The 17,061-nt window shown below is 51.4% G+C and overlaps 1 protein-coding gene across 1 annotated transcript in view; it reads left to right on the top strand.

Annotated features, from left to right (window-relative positions):
* Positions 1 to 1,646: 1,646 nt before the first annotated feature.
* The window catches only part of RPH3AL (rabphilin 3A like (without C2 domains)), a 130,048-nt gene continuing 114,633 nt past the window's right edge, over positions 1,647 to 17,061 (top strand). The window contains exon 1 of the mRNA XM_070394728.1: positions 1,647 to 1,669. The gene's annotated coding sequence lies outside the window, so the exon portion shown is untranslated. The remainder of the gene's footprint in view (positions 1,670 to 17,061) is intronic.

Here is a 17,061-nt window from a genome sequence, read left to right as displayed (position 1 = left end):
TGAGTGTTTTTCAGAGAGGAGCTGGAGGTGGGGCTGGGTCATCACAGGGACACGCGGCCTGAGGCTGCTGGGAGCAGTGTTAGGTTGTGCGTTCGAGCCTCTGCGTGTGTGGAGGGGTGGACAGAATCGTTTGTGCTGAGAAGCAGTTGCGATGGGCCAAGGTGACAGCCTCGTGGAGAAGAGGGCTCAGAGAAACCCGACCGAAATTTGGCCCAGGAGAGAGTCTTTGTCAAAAGAAAGGCAAAGTCAACGAGGCTGTTCCTGTTGAGGTTGTTAGAGGCTCAGAAAGGAGCAATATGTTTGTTCCAATGTTCTACACATGGACAAAAAAAAAGAAGAAAAGAAAAAAGAAACCAAAGGCAATATGGGGTCAGGTTGGCGTCTGGAGAAAGAGAACAGACGTAGATTCTCTCCCCCGTGGCATCCTGACTGCGGACAGCAAGGGCCACCTTTGGTGGGACTCAGAATCCCTGGGAGAAGGTGTTGAATGTGGTGCCAGGCCCCACCTCCAGAGTCAATACAGGGCCTGTGACTCCGCATGTTGAATAATTCCTCAGGTGCTTCTGACACAAGAGCCCCGAGGCCACATTTGAGAAGCTGGTTTAGAGGATAAACATCAGGGCTCCTGGCTGGCTGGATGCTCAGTTGGTCAAAGTGTCCTCCCAATGACCCAAGGTTTTGGGTTCCATCCCTGGTCAGGGCACATACAGGAAGCAACCAATGAGTGAATAAGAATGTGGAACAACAAATTGATCTCTCTCTCTCTCTCTCTCTCTCTCCCTTCTCTAAAATAAATTAATAAATTTAAAAATATTTTTTAAAAGTATAAACATCTCTCAAACAGGCACAACACAACTAGAATCCTTCTCAGCCCAACACCCACAGTAAAGACCTCTTGCCCAAGAAACCAGCAGTCACCATACCTACTGGGCCCTGCTTCCTGTTGCTACTTATTTTTCATGGACCCGTTTATCTCTAGGCTGCAACCTTGCAGCCATCGCTGGCTGCATGTTCATTATTCAACTGGTTCCGCGGCACCCAGACCTTCACCTTGGCCTGCAGGTCACCCCGAGGCTCCCCCCTGTGCCGGGGACTGAGAGCACCTTCTCAGTGCTCGCCTCCTTCCCAGGGCCTGGGGTCCAGGGCCTGTCTTTGCAGCGATGACCCCAAGCCTCAGGGAGGAAGCAGACAAGGACACTTCACGGGATAGAGAGGTCTAACTCCCCTTGGCCTGTTGTAGGTTATTAATGATAACATGCAATGGGCGCAGTGGCAAAGAGCACACCTAACCCCAGATCTTGTTTCTGACTCTTCCCCAGTGAAAGGAAGCACGGCTGTCAGAGAAATGGCTGATTCTAGGACTGGGCAGGAAATTGAGCTTGGGGACCTGGTAGTGCTAGAAAGCAAGGGCTTGAAGCTGCTTAAGGAAAAGATCGTGGTGTTTGTTATCCAATACTATTAAGAAGGGGCCTTCGAGACCCGTCCTTGCCCAGAACAGCCATTCAGAGGGGCCCCGCCTACCAGGTGACCCGAGGCCGGGTTCTCCCGCCCTGGCAGCAGGTTCCAGGTGGGAGAAGGGCGGGGCGGGGCGGGACGGGCGCCTGGATCCCCGCGGCCGCCGCCAGAGGGCAGCCAGGGAGCGCGCCAGGCGGCTGGGCCGAACCCGCAGGTAAGTCTGGCTAAAGTGGGGCCACCCCGCCACCCTCTCCCCGTTCGGGGGCCCAGTCTCCGAGGGCTGGGGAGTGCGTCTGGCTCCGCGGCGGGGGCCCAGCGGGCGCGCAGGGCGGCCCTAGCGCGGTGGACGGAACTAGGAGCTCTTTGCGCCCGGGGAAGGGGCGAGCCCGGGGCGGCGGGGCGCGGGCGGCGCCTGGGCCGGGCCCCGGGACGGTTAGGGCGTTGGGTCTGGGCTGCAGCCCGGCCGGGCCCGTCTGGGGAGCTCGTCCGGTGCCCCGAGGTGGGAGCCGCGGGAGTGGCCGAGTGGGGGAGGGGGGAGAGCGGACGAGGGCGGCCTCGGACACCAGGCGGCGCTGGGCTGAGCGCGGGCGAGCGAGTCAACAGGTGCGCTGTTTACCCAGCGCCGCCGGGGCGCACGTGGGCAGGCAGCCCGGGGTGGTGCCCGACGGCCTGGCCTTTGGTGAGGATGGGCATCGGGCGCCGCGGTGGGCCCCGGGCATTTGAACTCCCGCCCACGGTGAGGTGCCGGAAGTGTGTGCGTGCGGGATGGAGGGGTTTCTCGCTGGCCAGGATTCCTCCGGTCACGCTGCCTACCTCTTGCAGCCGGAGAGTCGTGCCCGGCTTCGTTTTCCCGTCCTCCCAGCAGTCAGGCCCACCTCTGTCCTTCCCAGGCGGAAGGCTTGGAGGTAATGCAGAAACCCACCCTGTGCACCTCGCCATGAAGGCTCTGGGCTCACAATGGTGCCCATGACACCTGCGTTGTTAAGTGGAAGCTGCCAGGAGGGCTCTGCTGGGAAGTCTGGGAATTTGACCGGGGCTGCCTGGCTGCTCAGGGGCTGAGGATCAGATCTCCCCGCAGGGGTGGTCTGTTACGCCCCCACTCCCACCCCAGAGGTTGCCCCAGGAGAGGTGTGATGTGGAAGGGGGAGGTCCAGGGCCGAGGGGGTTCATGTTAAAGATCAGATTACCGCCCTGACCGGTTTGGCTCAGTGGATGGAGCGTCAGCCTGCGGACTAAAAGGTCCCAGGTTCCATTCCGGTCAAGGGCATGTACCTTGGTTGCGGGCACATCCCCAGTAGGGAGTGTGCAGGAGGCAGCTGGTCGATGTTTCTCTCTGATCGATGTTTCTAACTCTATCCCTCTCCCTTCCTCTCTGTAAAAAATCAATAAAATATATAAAAAATAAAAATAAATAAATAAATAAATCATATTACCTCTGAGGCCGGTGGGAACCTTGGTCCTCCCAGCAGTCTGGAGGAGTCAGGGGGTGTCCCTGGCCACCTTAGTAATGTAACCAAGAGGTCCGGGCTGCTTGTCACTTCTTCAGCCAATTCAGCAGAGACAGGGTTGAATCATACATGAGCGTTTATTCCAAAACTGCCGGCAGTAGGGGAGAGCAGCAGGTCACCCACAGAAATCTGCTCTGCACCCCTCCATAGCCAGCTGCTTACATTGGGTCGAAGGACAAAGATTACGTGGGGAAGTGGGAATTACAGGCATGGGAGGCAGGCATGGGATGATCATCACAGGTTACCGGTCATGCGGGTTGGGGTGGGAGTAGGGGGGTTGCCTCTGGGCACCGTGGGACCAGAGTACAGGTAATGGCGGGGCGTACAGAGCAGGTGCCTTCAGGACTAGACTGTTTCAGCCACGAGGCTGTAAATCTTTCCGTCATGACAGGCAGTTCTCGCACTGGAGGAGGGACTGCATTCCAATGTTAGCTCCCAGGTCTCAGGGCGTACAGCTCTCAGCCGGGTTAGAATGTGCTTTCTTTAAGCAGAACAGCACCATCCTAGTTAACAGAGCGTGGTTAATGTTTCTTAGCATTGAGCTGGTCCCCAATATTCTATGTCTGCCCCTAACATTAAGAGCATTGGCAGAGCCAGGGCTGCGGTCCAGTCTCTGCCCCTCCCCACCCCCATGCCGTGAGAGATTGTGCCCTTACCCAGGTCTTCATGTCCCTCCGTCCTCCTCTGACATCCCCTGGCCTCCCATCTTTTTGGGAGGGTGGAAGGGGGAGGTAAACATGCATGGGAGCCATGGTTTCCTTTCCTCTTTCCTCACATTTCCCCACCAAGTGCTCCGCACCTGCTGCTGCCTCGGCTCCACCTACCCCTCCTCACCCTCTGCAGCCAGGCTGCCGGCCCCACTCCATTGCTGAAACTGCTTCCCCGGAAGTCATCTTGTCTCCTCACACTGCTGTGTCCGCCTCACCCAGCTGCCTGGGAAGCAGACCCCGTGTGCACGCGTCCTCTGTGCAGCCTTCCCTGCTGTGATGTCTGGGACACCCCTCCCTCCTGGCTTTGTGCTTATGTCTCCGTTTTCCTTCTCCTCTTCTGACCCCGCTTCCCTCTTTTCTGGGGCCTTTTGTGAGGCCTTGTGTTTCGCTTCCCAGGGAGCAACCCCCCCTCTGGGGTTCAGCTCAAGTCCTGGCTCCTTGGGTGCCCGGCGACACCCCAGACTCAGCATGTCCAAGGCTGGCCGTCTCCTCCTGGGCAGCTGCCCTCACTCAGCGGTAGGTTCCCTCCTCCCCTGTCACACGCACTTTCCCCGAGTGCTGCCGCCTCTCCTGGCCTTGAACATCGCAGGCCGGAGTTCAGAGCCCCTCAGCTGGGGGATCCTCTCCAGCCCCCACAATCCCTCTGTCATGTTGCCTCTAGTCTCATGATCCTTGACTACTGTCGCTGCAACCTCTCCCCTAAGAAGTTTTCATAAGCTCGGGGTTTCCTCCCACACAAAGCCAGCTCATCCTCTGCCTCAGGTGGCCTCACTCTGCAGAACCAATTTCCTGTTCTGCATCTACTTCCCTCCCTTACCCTTTGGGACCCAGCTCAGATGCCATTTTCCCTCCCTCCTTGGCTTTCCCACTCCACCTGGCACCGTCACAGCTGTCTGCCTGCTGGTCGCAGGTCCCTTTGGGTCCCCTTGGGTCCCCGAGGCCTCTTGCCTTCCTCCTGGTTCCCTAGGATGGGTAACCTGTAGGCTCTTGATTTAGGAATTCCCTCCTCCCCAAACCTCCAAGAATACCTCCCATCACCCTTCAGAGTGTGGTTCAAACGCCACCTCCCTGCTGGACGGTCCCAGCCTCCCAGGTCCCCTTGGTCTGCACTCCTGCGGGGCTTCCTGATGGCTTCATTACAGTGTGGGCCACCCAAGTTAATACCTTGTTCCCTGCGATTAGCTTCCCATCAGATGGTGGGTGTGCGAGTTACTTTGCTGGCTCTTAATTACAGCAGCTGTTTGCTGAGTGGTCGTTATGCGCAGGGCGTGTGCTGATTTCCCAGGCGTTCCCTCCTGTGTGCGAGTTATCCTCCCAGCGCCCAGAGGGGTAGGAGCTATGCTTATTGCCTTCATTCTGCCCAGGAGGACACAGCCCAGCGGGGTCCACGGCACCTGCCTGAGCCACACAGCCTGTAGGTGGCAGAGCAGAGGCTGGAACTCAAGTCTGACTCCTGAGGCTGTTTTCAATACTAGGATTTGCTGTTTCTCCAGGAAAGCAAGGTATTATGGGTCCTCTCGGCACCTGGCCCAGGTGTGTGGGACAGCCTGGTGGTTTGGTCAGCCGGTTGCTTGGGAGTCTGCTGGACTCCAGGAGAGGACTTTGTCACTGAACAGATGGTTAATGCTGAGACCGGTGACTCAGGGACGCTGTGACAGCCACAGATGGTTAATGGTGGGACCAGTGACCTTTGTGCTGTAGGCCCAGCCTCATGCATGAGCGTGCGTGTGTGTGTGTGTGTGTGTGTGTGTGTGTCTGTGTCTGTTTGCCTTAAGTAAGAGTTGTGGAACAGAGAATCCCTAGGGGCCCTCAGGTCATTTCTGTCCCTTTTCAAAAGGAACTTTCAAATGCTTCTTTTGGTAAATAAAACCCAACCTCCCGCCCCAGCCTACTGTTCAACTAAGTTTCTGGAGGAGCTGTCCTTCCCTTCCCTCCACAGGTCACTGTCATATGAAAATGAGTTCCTGCTGTGAAATACAGTTGCCATGGCAACCAGTCGTGTGAGGCGCTGGTCTCTGGCTCTTAAGTCCCTGCACTGCATGCTTCAAGGGGCTTTTTCCATCTTTGTCACCGAAAAAAAATGAACAAGTCCACTTCCCTCTCCTCTGCATAGACACTGGAAGCATTTGTTTTTCCAGGCAGCAGTTCCTGGGCTCTGTCGGTGCCCCCGCAGCCTGTGGTGGGCTGCGGCACCCCATTAGTAATGGCCCCGGAATGGTGCCCCTAGTTGAGGTCACATTTGGAATGAAATCCAGTGCCCTGTGGGCAGAAGGACAGGAGCCATGGCCGCCAGGCCCCCTCGGTGACCGCAGGGGCAGAGGGAGACAGAGCAGGCTGCTGTGACAGGGAGGGCTTGGTGGGGCAGCTCCCCCCCAGTTGGAGGTGGTGAAATGGTTTGTCTTCAGTTCCTGTCTCCTGTGCGAGGGCCTTCCTCGGCTGTTTTGGCAGGACCCCCCCCCCCCCAAAGGTGGGGGCCCCGGGTGCTGGGAAAGACTGAGTGTCCTTGGCAGTGATCATAGCTGCTGACATTGATGAGTGCTTGCTCTGTGCAGGTGCTGTTTCCATATTTAATCCTCAACCAAACGAACTTAGAAGTACTATTTTTATTCCCACATTACAGGCCAGGACGCATGCACAGAGAGGTTAAGTGCTGGCCCTAGGACACACAGCGACGAGGTGGCAGAATAGGGTTTTAGTCTTAGGCAGTCTGACTCCTGTGGCCAATAATGCGCTTTCCATTACTGGAAGGATTATGTTTCGTTGAAGAGATGGGGCAGATGGGCTTTCTCAAGATTTGAGGCTTAAGGCAATAGTTTTCAACTTTTGCCCTGGTCAGGTAGTTGGTTAGAACGTTGCTCTGATATGCCAAGGTTGTAGGGTACGATCCCTGGTCAGGGCACATACGAGAATCAACCAGTGAATGCATCAATAAGTGGAACAACAAATTGAAGTCCCTCCCTCCCTCCCTCCCTCCCTCCCTCTCTCCCTCCCTCCCTCCACTTTCCTCTTTCTCTCCAAAATCAATAAATTTAAAAAACTAGTTTTTAATTCTGTGTATCTTCTGCTGGGCAAAAGGCTGCAGTGAAAAGGCATGTGCTAGGATGTTCATAGCAGCACTGTTTGTAACAGGCAAGAACTGGAAATCACCCAACATCCATGTGCAGTAGCGTGAACAAATAAATTGGGGTGAGCACACACAGTAGAACACTCTAACACAGTGAGAATGAACAGTGTACGGCCACACAGAACAACACGGGTGAACCCCACAAACGCTGCTGAGCACAGCAGCCGGGCGAAGCAGAGCACGCCCTGCAGGATTCCATTCCTGCTCCGGGCACGCCGGCAAAATGAACATGAGGTGCTGGGCGTCAGAGCCGTGGGCTCCCGGAGGCACCAGGAAGGCTCTGGGAGGCCGGCAGTGTTTGGTTTCCTTATCTGGGTGTTGGTCATAGACTAGTAGGTGAATTTATATTCTCAAAATTCATCGATTTTGGTACAGGGACTTCTGTGTGGCTGTGTCACACTTCAGTCAAATTGACTGCAACAGGGAAAAAGGCAGCAGTGACCCTAAACCCAGGACATGAATATGGACACTGCATTCCTGTGTAGGGGCCACATTATGCTTTTCTTTTTTTTTCTGGGAATATAGTCTAAGAACCCTGAAACACCCATTAGGAAGAATATGTGCACCCCATGTTCATAGGAGTGTTATTTACAATAGCTAAGATTTTAAAAAATATTCTCATTGATTTCAGAGAGGAAGGGAGAAGGAGAGAGGGAAATATCAACGAGAGAGAATCATCCATCGGCTGCCTCCTGCACGCCCCCTACTGGGGATTGAGCCCACAACCGGGGCGTGTGCCCTGACCGGGAATTGAACCAGCAGCCTTTTGGTGCATGGGAGGAGATCCAACCAACTGAGCCACACCGGCCACGGCAGGGGCCCACATTCTTGATTTCACCGGACCTGGAATCTCAGATTGCTTGAGAGAGGCGGGAGGTGACATGAGGGTGGACGCCTGGTTCTGGGAGGAGACAGCTCCGAGGATGTGGGAGCAGGGCCATGTCAGTTCCGGTTTCCTCCTGTCCCCCACCCCCAACCCCCACGCCCAGTCCCCCCACTCCGTTCCTCGACTCCATTGGGTTGAGGTTTTGCCCAGTCTGTGAGGTCGACCTTTTCTCGCTGCTGTGAGGCCTGGGGTAGGGGAGGTGATGTGTACAGCCTTCTGCTTGTTGTGAGATGTCAGATTGGCCCGGAGACACTGCAGAATGCGGAGAGAATACAGATCCGCACAGACACCCTCCACCTGCCGACAGCAGCGAGCTGCCTGCACAAGGCCGCATTTCCAGGGCTGCGCCAGCCTGGGAAGTAAGGAGCGTCGTTGGGAGAGCGGCCCTTTCGCGGGGCAGCTGTGCGCTGCTAAAAATACCGGGCGCCTTACATAAGAGCTCAGCGACATGTGAGCACCTTCTGCAAAAGCACTCAGGAAATCGCGGGCAGTTCATCCGTTGGGTGTTGCAGTGGCCCTTGTGGGATCAACCCGAAGCTGGCGGTGGGTTTACCTGGTGAGGAGGGTGAACCATTGTGAGTCTCTCTCTAGCCCCGCCTGAGGCCCCCAGCGGCGCTCCTGCCTGATTTACCTGTTGGCGCATTTTCATCGTTGGGCCTGGCCCACCCAAGCGGTGAAGTTCATGGCCGGGTTTGTGAAGTTTCCTCTTGTTCAGCCCCCATCCCCTTCTCATTCCCTCATCCTCTGATTCACAGAGATGCACCATCTTGGGGTAAAAAGGCCTCCTCCCCACGCAAAAGTCCCCTCAATGAGTAGCCAGGGTGGCGGTCACCTGGCCTGTGCTTGGATGCTGCCAGGGACCAGGGCAGCCCACCTCATTGTCGGGCGATGATTTGAATAGTAAGGAAAAGGCTGGATCAAAAGCAAGGCTCGGAAGATGCCAGGAGGCCAAAATGCCAGGCTGTAATTGACAAAGAATTTTCGCAGGGATCAGATGGATAAAGCCGTCTGAGGGATCTGAGGCCTGACGATCAACTTGGCAGGACTCGTTAAATTAAAAAATGCATCTTCCCTACGACGTAGGGATTCTACTTCTCAGGAGGATCTGCCCCAAAGAAATGCTGGCGTGTGTGCTCAGGTGGGAGGTTCTGGCACAGTCTCCGTGGCAGTGTGCAAAGGTGAAAAACCACACAGTCTGCGTCACTGGTGGCGGAATAGTTACATGAACTGCTATCTGCCTCTTTGTTGCTCTGCCTCTGAGTCTATCCGGTCCCTCTGGAGCCACCTCAAGTAAGTCTCCCCTTTGCCACGGGCAGGATTTTCACTGGTGCCAGGTGCCCATCATGCCTGCCTCCTCGGGGAAGAAGTACTTGCCCATTTCAGGTTCCTTCCTGGGCTGAGAGGGATCATGCATTCCAGACTCCGGCCTGGGCACCTGCCTTGCCAGCCACCCTTAAAGTTTGGCAGTATTGGACGCTCTGCCCTGAGGTTGCTTGGCTATGACATAACATTCTTCAAAATAATGGTCTTTCTTTTTTTAATTATAAAAGTAACTCATGTTCATTGTGGAAAATTTAGAAAATACACAAAGACAAAGAAGAACATTAAAATCGGTGATTCCCAACCTATAGAGATAACCACTGTTTACTATTGAAACATTGAGATCATTCTATACGAACGATTTCATACCCTGCATTTTATTTGACATGTTTACTTATCCGTGGGAATATGGTCGATTAGAGCCCTGGCTGGGTGGCTCATTTGGTTGGAGCGTCATCCCAGGAAGCCACGGTTGCAGGTTCTTTCCCCATCAGGGCACATACAAAAAGCAACCAATGAATGCATAAATACGTGGGACAACAAATCAATGTTTCTCTGTCCCCCCCCTCCTTCCTCTCTCTCAAATCATAAATATGTTTTTTAAAAGAGAATATTGATTGACATATATATAACACATTTTTTCTCAGTTCAGTGTTTGTTTTTCTATTATTATTATTACTATTTTTAATACTAACCTGAGGATATATTTCTATTGACTTTATTTTTTGAGAGAGAGAGAGAAGGATGAGGAGGAGGAGAAGGAGGAGGAAGAGGAGGAGGAGGAGGAGGAGGAGGAGGAGGAGGAGGAGGAGGAGGAGGAGGAGAAAGACATCAATGTGAGAGAAACATCAATTGGTTTCCTCCCATACGTGCCCCCACTGGGGGTGGAACCTGAAATCGAGGTCTGTGCCCTGACCAGGAATTGAACCTGCAACCTTTTGGTGTATGGGACGACACTCCAACCAACTGACCCACCTGGCCAGGGCTCTTTATTATTTTAAAACATAGAGAAGTTTCTAATGTATGTATGGTGGTGTGGACTGAATGTGTGTGATCTCCCATAATTCATATGTTGAAGCTTTAACCCACAAGGTGATGATCTTTGGAGATGGGGCATTCGGGAGGTAGAGTTAGGTAAGGCCATGAGGGTGGGGCCCTCATGATAGGATTAGTGCCCTTAATAAGAAGAGACACCAGAGCTGGCTCTCTCACTCTTTCCTGTGCATGCACCAAGGAAAGGCCATGTCAGTGACAGCAAGAAGGCCACTATCTGCAAGCCAGGAAGAGTCCACACCAAGAAGCAAATCCATGGCACCTGATCTTGAGCTTCCAGCCTGCAGAACTGTGAGAAGTAAACGTCTGTTGTTTACGTGACCCAGGCTCTACGGTATTTGTTATGGCAGCCTGAGCATCTGGTTAAGTCCTTTCATTTTACCATGTCTTCCTTTGCCTCTGGGTTTAAAAGATCTTCCCTACCCCAAGGTCAGATACGTATTCACCTATATTTTCTTCTGGTTCCTTATTTGGTTTCAGCTTTTCCACTCAGCGCTCTCTTTTATGTTCAGCTCTAATCCAGTTGAAGTTTATTTTGGTTTGTGATGTGAGATAAGATCCTGATTTTATTTCTTTCCAAATTGTCGACCAGTTCTTTCAGTTTAATTTCTCTCCCCAACAACTGTATTTTAAATTTATTTTTGAATGTTCATTACAATCATGTTGTTTAAAATTCAGAAGGTATAAAAGGCAAACAGGATCTCCTCCTCCCTTACCCCTTAGCCTCCCAGGGTCAGTAGCTGGGTGTTGCCAGGTTATAGGTTTTGGTCTTAGACACTAGCTCTCCGTCTCCCTTCCCCTGACTGACTATTATTATAGTGTGAAAACATACTAGCTTCCAGGCTTTCTGTTTTTTCTTTTTTATTAATCTATCTCTTTTCCTCCACTATCACATTTTTTTGTTGTGACTTTATATATTTTAACACCTGGCAGTGCAAATTCTTTCTCAAAATAACCTTGGTTATGCTTTGCCTATTTATTCATTCTTCTATGTGAGATGTTGGAATATAAGGAAGTTAATGAGTTTTTAAAAAAATTATTGTGAAACATATATACAAAAGAACATATAAAACATATATGTTCTTGCCCTGACCGGTTTGGCTCAGTGGATAGAGTGTCAGCCTGTGGACTGAAGGGTTCCAGGTTAAAGTCTGGTCAAGAGCATGTACCTTGGCTGTGGGCACATCCCCAGTGGGGGGTGTGCAGAAGGCAGCTGATCGATGTTTCTCTCTCATCGATGTTTCTAACTCTCTATCCCTCTCCCTTCCTCTCTGTAAAAAAATCAATAAAATATATTTTAAAAAAACAACAACATATATGTTCAGTTTAAAGAAGAATAAAGCAGTCGTATACTCAGCTAACTTAAGAAAGAGAGCACCAGCAACCCTTTAGAAAATATTTTTATTTCTCTCCTTAAGTGGCTCTTCCTCTCTCCCCAGCCCCATGGAAACACGAACCTGAATTTGTTATCATCATTAACCTATTGTTCTTCATCGCTTGACTATATACATTTATACCCTTAAACAACGTATCGTATGCTTTGGAACCTTTACAAGCGAATCACACTGTATTCCATGTTTTGACTAGAGACACTTGTGTGTGTGTGTGTGGTTGTGATTCATCCTGCTGCTACCTGTAGCTATAGTTCCTTCTTTCTGCTGCTATGTGTAAAGATACCCAGTTTGTTTATCCCTTTCGTTTGCTGATGGGCATTTGGGCTGTCTCCACTTTTCTTGACTTTCATCAACCTCCTTTCTGTGTGTGAGTTTCTCCAGGATTGTGTACTTGGGAGATGAATGATAAGGTCACCTCTTGTTATTCTCCAGGGCAGGGTGTATTTTATTCCTGCTTGCTGCTCAGTCTACATCCTCACCAATTCTTAGTACATCCTCACCATTGTTAGCCAAACTGGTGAGTGTGATCTGTTATTTCACTGTGGTTTAAATTGGAGCTTTAGTGGTTACTGACTGTTGAGGTTGAACATGGTGGTTTTTTTTCAGTTACAGTTGACAGTCAATATTATTTTATACTAGTGGCCTGGGGCACAAAATTCGTGCACATTAAAAGGGGATTAGGCCGAAACCGGTTTGGCTCAGTGGATAGAGCGTCGGCCTGCGGACTGAAAGGTCCCAGGTTCGATCCCAGTCAAGGGCATGTACCTTGGTTGCGGGCACATCCCCAGTGGGAGATGTGTAGGAGGCAGCTGATCGATGTTTCTCTCTCATCGGTTTTTCTAACTCTCTATCTCTCTCCCTTCCTCTCTGTAAAAAATCAATAAAATATATTTTTTAAAAAACTTAAAAAAAAATAGGGGATTAATTAGAGGAAATATTTTTTTTTATATCTTTATTGATTTCAGAGAGGAAGAGATAGATAGAAACATCAATGATGAGAGAGAATCATTGATTGGCTGCCTCCTGCACGCCCCCTACTGGGGATCAAGCCTGCAACCCGGGCATGTGCCCTTGACCGGAATCAAACCTGGGACCCTTCAGTCCGCAGGCCCACGCTCTCTCCACTGAGCCAAACCAGCCAGGGCTAGAGGAAATATTTTAATATTGCTATTTGCCCTTTCTCTATAATAGAAGTGTCAGAGATGAAAGAAATTTAGTAAAATGTATATGAAAATCATCCTCCTGTCAGAGTCTGGGGTGCACCATGGGACCCAGAGTCAAGTCCCCGCCCACGCACGTGCGCCTCAAAATTGCACGAGACCCAGACCCCACTCCCCCCCCCCCCCCCCACAATTGGGCTAGATCCAGACCCGGCCGGTCCCACTCTTGTCAAGCCCTGCCGGGTGTGGGGCGCAGCTTCAGGTCTCCTGGCCCGGCACCAGGGCGGGGGGTGTGGCCTGAGGTCCCCCAGCCTGGGCCTGGGTAGGGGGCGTGCCTTGAGGTCCCCCATCAAGCCCCGCTGGATGGGAGATGTGGCCTGAGATCCCCTGTCAAGCTCCGCTGGGCAGGGGACACGCCTTGAGGTTCCCCGTCAAGCCCCACCAGGAGGAGGGGCGCAGCCTCAGGTCCTCCATCAAGCCCTGCTGGACAGGGGCACAGTCTGAGGTCCCCCGGCCTGGGGCGAGGGGAGCAGCATGAGGTTCCCCAGACCAGCACTAGGGCGGGGGGGGGGGGGGGGCACACCTTGAGATCCTCTGTCAAGCCCCGCTGGGCGGGGGGCATGCCTTGAGGTTCCCCATTAAGCCCCGCCAGGCGGGGGCGCAGCTTCAGGTCCCCTGGCCCAGCGCTGGGAGGGGGCGCAGCCTCAGGTCTGCCGTCAAGCCCCACTGAGCGGGGAACACCGCCTGAGGTCCCCCAGCCCGGTGCCGGGGCAGGGAGCACAGCCTGAGGTCCCCTGTCAAGCCTTGCCAGGCAGGGGGTGTGGCCTGAGGTCCCCCGTTAAGCCCGGCTGTATGGGGGGCACAGCCTGAGGTTCCCTGTCAAGCCTTGCCAGGCAGGGGGTGTGGCCTGAGGTCCCCCGTTAAGCCCGGCTGTATGGGGGGCACAGCCTGAGGTCCCCTGTCAAGCCTTGCCAGGCAGGGGGTATGGCCTGAGGTCCCCCGTTAAGCCCGGCTGTATGGGGGGCACAACCTGAGGTTCCCTGGCCTGGTGCCAGGGTAGGGGGGTGAGGCCTGAGGTCCCCTGTCAAGCCCCACGGGGGTGGAAGGGCGCAGCCTCAGGTCCCTGCTGATTGCTCGTTAAGGCTAGTTACAGGAACTTGGCCTTTGCTGTGGGTGCCGCTGTCTTTGTGGAGGAGTGGCGGTCATTTTGCATATTCCCTCTTTATTATATAGGATTAGTTTCAGGTCTACAACATCATGATTAGACAATTATATCATTTACAAAGTGATCATCTCGATATTTCAAGTACCCACCTGGCACCGTACATAGTTATTACAATACTATGTACAGAGGCCCGGTGCACGAATTTGTGCACTGGTGGGGTCCAATCGGCCCACATGATGGGGGCCATCGGGAGTGGCCAGGGCAAGGGGCCGCGGGCGCTCCGGTCATTCTGCTGTTTGATCGATTTGCATATTACCCTTTTATTATGTAGGCTTATTGGCTATATTCCTTGTGCTGTACTTTATATCCTTGTGACTATCTTGTAACTACCAATTTGTACTGCTTAATCCCTTCATCTTTTAGGTTGACCATGTTTATGGACGCTTTGTGTTTCCTCATTTACACAGCTGTACTTTTTTACCCCCTTTTTTCATATTAGATTATTACTGACTCATAACAGATCTTCTCAGATTCACATTCTAGCACTAATCCTTTTTTTATTACATGTTGCAATTCTATCCGTTTGTGGCTTGCTTTTTCATTATCTTTTTAAAAATTCTTTATTGTTGAAAGTATTAGCGTTTTCACTATCTTATTGGTGTCTTTTAAACAATTTGATGGATAGATTGATTTTAGAGAGAGGGTGAGGAAGGGAGAATGAAGGAGAGAAAGATTGATTTTTTGTTCCACTTAATTATGCATTTATTGATTGCTTCTTGTGTTGTGCCCTGATCAGGGAATTGAACCTGCAACCTTGGCATATCAGGACAACACTCTAACCAATGGAGCTACCCGGCCTGGGCCTAATGGCATCTTTTGATGAACGAAACAGTCAGAACTTTAAGTCAGCAAGCTTATCATTAAGTAAAGTCCAATATTTTTGTTTGTTTCTTTTGTGGTAAAATGTGCATACAACAAAATGCAAAAATCTTAGTTTTTCCATTCAAGGAGCTCAGATATATAAATGCATATACCTATGCAACCCAAACCCTGTGACAATCACCCCAGAAAGTTCCCTCACGCCTTTTCCCCGGCAACCCCTGCCCCTGCTCCCCAGAATTGACCACTGTTCTGATTTTCCATCATATGTCAGTTTTGCTTGTGCTAGAACGTCATATAAATGGAATGATACAGTATGTACTCTCTCATAAAAGGCTTCTTTCCCTCTCACCTGACATCATGTTTGAGTTCATCCTGTTGTGTGTATCAGTAGTTGCTTCTTTTTTATTGCTGAGTAGTATTCCATCGTGTGAATATGTACAATTTGTTTATTCACTCGTGGATAGAGCTATTTTTAGTTTTTGGCTGTTATAAGTGGAGTGGCCATACATCTTTTTGTTGACAAATGTTTTTATTTCTCCTAAGTATATTAGTTCCCTTACATGTTTTCCTTCTTTTAGGAGTGGAATTGCTGGGTCGTAGGTTAGGTGTAACTTTTGTTGAAGCATAGTATTCACTCAGGAAACTGCACAGATCCTCAGTGTCCTGCTTGAGTAATTTTTACAACGTGAACACAGCCATGTAGCCAACACCCAGGTCAAGGGGTGGGGCCTTGCCCTGAGCTAGGCTGTCCATTCTGGGATCTGAAACTTGAGCCAAATGAAGAAGGATATATATTGGAGCTACCTGTTCCCAGAGTGGCAGCTGCTCAGACTTTGAGCCTCTTGCAAGCCCCCGGGGTTTCTGTTTCCTTCTGCATCAGGACCTTCAGCCTTCTCATCCATCTGAGCTACCGGCTATCCCTGCAGTGAATTCCTGTCTGCTTGCCCTGGCAGGTTTGGCTCGGTGGTTGGAGTGTCGGCCTGCGCACTGAAGGGTCTCGGGTTTGATTCCCAGTCAAGAGCACGTATCGCAGTTACAGGTTCGGATGATCCCCACCCCAGTCAGATCGGTGTTTCTCTCTCTCTCCCCCCCACTCCTCCCTCCCTTTCACTCTCTCTAAAATCAATGGAAAAAATATCCTTGGGTGAGGGTTAAAAAAAAATTCCTTTCTGTTTATATCAACCAGACCTGGTTTCTGTTGTTTGCAACCAAAAAATCCTGATGTTTACAGTGTTCCCAACCACTGGCATCAGAAACTTAGTGGACGCCCTGGCCAGTGTTACTCAGTGGCAGGGGTGGGCAAACTTTTTGACTCGAGGGCCACAGTGGGTTCTTAAACTGGACCGGAGGGCCGGAACAAAAGCATGGATGGAGTGTTTGTGTGAACTAATATAAATTCAAAGTAAACATCATTACATAAAAGGGTACGGTTTTTTTTTTTTTTTTTTTAGTTTTATTCATTTCAAACGGGCCGGATCCGACCCGCGGGCCGTAGTTTGCCCACGGCTGGACTAGAGGATCAGCCCACAAACGGAAGGGTCACAGGTTCGATTCCCGGTCAAGGGTATGTACCTGGGTTGCAGGTTCAATACCTGCCCTGGTTGGGGCACGTGCGGGAGGCAACCAATTGATGTGTCTCTCTCACATCAGTGTTTCTCTCTCTCTCTCTCTTTCCCTCTCCCTCTTCACCTCCCCCTCCCTTTCCTTTTCCCCCATCCCTCCCTCCATTCCTCAGTGGAGAGTGATCCTCATATTGCTAAAACTCAGGGCAGAAGCTGTCTTTAATCAGTTCCCGGAGTTTTTACATTAGAACCCTTGGATTCCTGGGCTCACAAGGTGAACTCTCAAACAGGTAGTCACTTTACATCTAACTTTAAAAGCTTGTGGTAAAGCTACTTCAAACATTTGGGTCTGATGAAGGTTTTTCTCCCCCCCTAACTTTAAATTTAGTTCCCACTTTTGGACCAATTTCCTGTGAGTCCCCTGTGGAAAGTTAATGGCGAACATGGACTTAATTTAGAAGGTGAACTGTGGGCGTGCACGTTATTTTCTGGACTTCATTTGTGGAGACCAGGTTCCTGTTTCCTGCCCCTTGGTGTGGAGCACAGGGGGTCAGATGAGGGGTGCTCGGCGCAGTCATCAGAAAACAGTGGCTAGACCCCAGAGACCACTTGCCTAAGCAGTCTCAACGTCGCAATTGTTCTGCTCTAAGTGGGGCCTCATTTAAAAGTAAAAAAAGGGAGGACCCAGCGGCTCTTCCGGTGTCTAAATCCCTGAAAATAAACACCACCCAAAGATAAAATCAAAAGTAAAAAATGCAATGAATTCGCTCCTGTTTCTTTTTTAATATCATCGCGTCACCTGGATTAGTGACAGGAAGTGACCCAATTCGACAGGCCTCTGA

The sequence above is a fragment of the Myotis yumanensis genome, unplaced genomic scaffold (genome assembly GCF_028538775.1).
Source record: "Myotis yumanensis isolate MYYU_CA2020_CCGP unplaced genomic scaffold, mMyoYum1.0.hap1 SCAF_16, whole genome shotgun sequence".
Classification (NCBI taxonomy): Eukaryota; Metazoa; Chordata; class Mammalia; order Chiroptera; family Vespertilionidae; genus Myotis; species Myotis yumanensis.
This window is presented reverse-complemented; position numbering and strand designations above follow the sequence as displayed.